We start from the raw sequence: 2,680 nt of genomic DNA, 5'->3' as shown, positions 1-2,680 counted from the left end.
ATTTCCGGAATAGAGAGTCATGAGGGGAGGAAGCGCGGGGGAGGGGTCGTTGTGGAGGAGATGCGCGCCGGGTAAACGTTGCCGAAGCAGCAGCGCTTCTCGTACTTCCGTTCCGTTTTCGCGCTCTTTCAAGCACCTTTCCTTGACATTCATTTCGTTAGCTCGGCCCAGTTAATCTGTTAAAATCATTTTGAATTCTGATTCTGTCTTCTGCAATATTAGCTATCCCTCCCAGTTTGGTGTAATCTGAAATTTTGATGAGCCTCTCCTCAATTCCAATACCCAAGTCTCTTATAAAGATGTTGAACAACAATGGGCCGGAGACAGAACCCTGTGGCACCCCACTTGTCACTTTTCCCCAGAATGGCGAGTACTGTTGCTTCTTCCACCTGGGAAATTAAATTGTTAGTGACGCAATGGAGGAATTTGCCGAACCTTACATTCTTAGCACAGTTTGAGTTCCCACAAATATCAGGGAAGTTTTGTAGGAGGCATATAAGCCTGACTCCATTTGGCCAAAGCAGCGCAGTCACGTACAAAGAAATATCTTGATGAAGTTGCTAAAACACATTGCTAAACCACAGTGAATCGATTCCCAGCATGAGCTGACCACAACGCCACGTAGGTAGAACATGAGCTAAGTCATGCAACGTTTCTGTGAGGAGGTTTTGCAAAAGAGGATATGGATAAGGGTATAAAAAACGGCAGCAACCTCTGTGAAGGTGTGTTGCTGTGAATGATCACGCACCACCTTTTTGCACTGCCTGGCATTGCGAAAATAAAGCCTTTTCTCTAGAAAGCCCTGGTGTCTCTTGACTCCTTCCTCCCGGGGCACGCTGCACCCAGACTGAACCTAAGGCTACATTTCAAGCTTCCCATGAATACTATTATCTCTCCTTTTTGATTGTTTGGTAATCTGCTCTATGAACACATCATCCAAGTCTTCAGTCTGGCTTGGTAGTCTACAGCAGACGCCTACATTAAGGTCACTGGCTGGTGTTTCTGTGGCTGAGACGTTTGACACACTTCTAAATCAGCACACCACTATTGTATTTGCTGTCAGTGCCATTTATCAGTGTGTTTATTTTAACTGGAAGGGCATACTGTTTTTATCTTTTAAAAAAATCAATATAATTTTAGTCTGTTTTAAATCAGGGATGGGGAACTTCTGGCCTTCTAGATGTTGTTGGGAAACTCCCATCAGTCTCAAGTCACCATGGCCCAATGGTCAGGGATGAAGGGAGATGTAGCCTATTAGCATCTGTGAGACCACATATTCTCCATCCACATTTTAAAGTATATTAATATTCTATTGGATTTTTTTTAAAAAAGTTAAAAATGGCATACTCAGGTGAGTTGATTCTTTAACACCCACTAGTGTGGACATATCTTGTGGAATTAGATGCCGCAAGATGTGATGGTGGTACTAGCTTAGATGACTTTAAAAGGGGATTAGATAAAGGTTTGGATCTGGTTAGCTACTGTGAGAAATAGGATGCTAGACTAGATGGAGTTTTGGTCTAATCCAGTAGAACTCTTTATGTTCTTAGGGATTGTTCTAAGATGGTGTGGGTAGGTGACACATACAGTTCCAGAGGAAAACATTGTAAACCAAGGGGCTAAAAATCCAACAATATTTAGTTTGTTCATAATTTAGAGTTATCTTGAAGCTTTTATTCTGCTTTATTTATACATAAACTTGTAATTAACCCTGCTTCTAAATTGCGGTGTCCAAAAGACTTGACCACTTGGAGGTACTAGCTGTTATGCCTCATAATGAGAAAAGAGCCCTTCATTATCCACTGGCAATTTTCCTCACCTTCATCTTTTAAACATATCTGAAGCAGAGGCAAATTAAGGATTTGTAATCTTAAGTGTTTCCGCCTCACAGTGTCTGTGTCTGTAGGTAGCTACTTCATTGAACTTTAAGTCCTGCTTTTAGGCAATGTCTAGATTTAATTTGCTGAAGCTAAGCAATTTTCTACTGAGACTAATGGTACGATTTTTCTAGATGGAATCTACCCATTTGAAGTGCTACACAAATGTTGTGTTTGCACAACCCCTTCAGGGATAAACTGACAAATTACTGAGCTACATATTCTGATAATTAATGACTATTCTGAGTAATTGAATTAAAGTAACACTCATAGTGTAAACCTTTGTATTCACAATTTAGACATTATTGCCAAAGTATTTTATGTAAATTCAATAGGTGAGATTGTACAATATCTTACATTTTATGGAAATTGTTTGGCAAAGTTACATGTATTGAACAGCTGCTCATTATCATCTCCTGAATTTCATTTTATTATCTGTGCCTTGTTTCCCAACCAATTAAACAGCACACAGTTTTTCTTTCCCATGGCTGATTAATGGAAAGTAACTACATAAAGCCTTCAGGCCACCGACATTGATTCTTTGTTCTTGTGAGTTGTAAGGATTTTCTCTCTCTCTAAGGAACGAGGAGGGAAGCTCTTCATTAACTGGGTGCTTATTTTGAAGACAATTGTGAGCATTTTCACAGCCCCTAAAAAAAATATTACCTCCTCATCCTGTTTCCCCTCATAATTCTTAGCAAACTGCATCAACTCAGTAATTTTAAAGCACCAGTAAAAGTGATGCCATTGTCTGCTTTTAATGGATTAATTTCACCTCCCATACTGTTGTTGTGGTCATCACA

This window comes from Zootoca vivipara, chromosome 10, assembly GCF_963506605.1.
Source record: "Zootoca vivipara chromosome 10, rZooViv1.1, whole genome shotgun sequence".
Lineage (NCBI taxonomy): Eukaryota > Metazoa > Chordata > Lepidosauria > Squamata > Lacertidae > Zootoca > Zootoca vivipara.
This window is presented reverse-complemented; position numbering follows the sequence as displayed.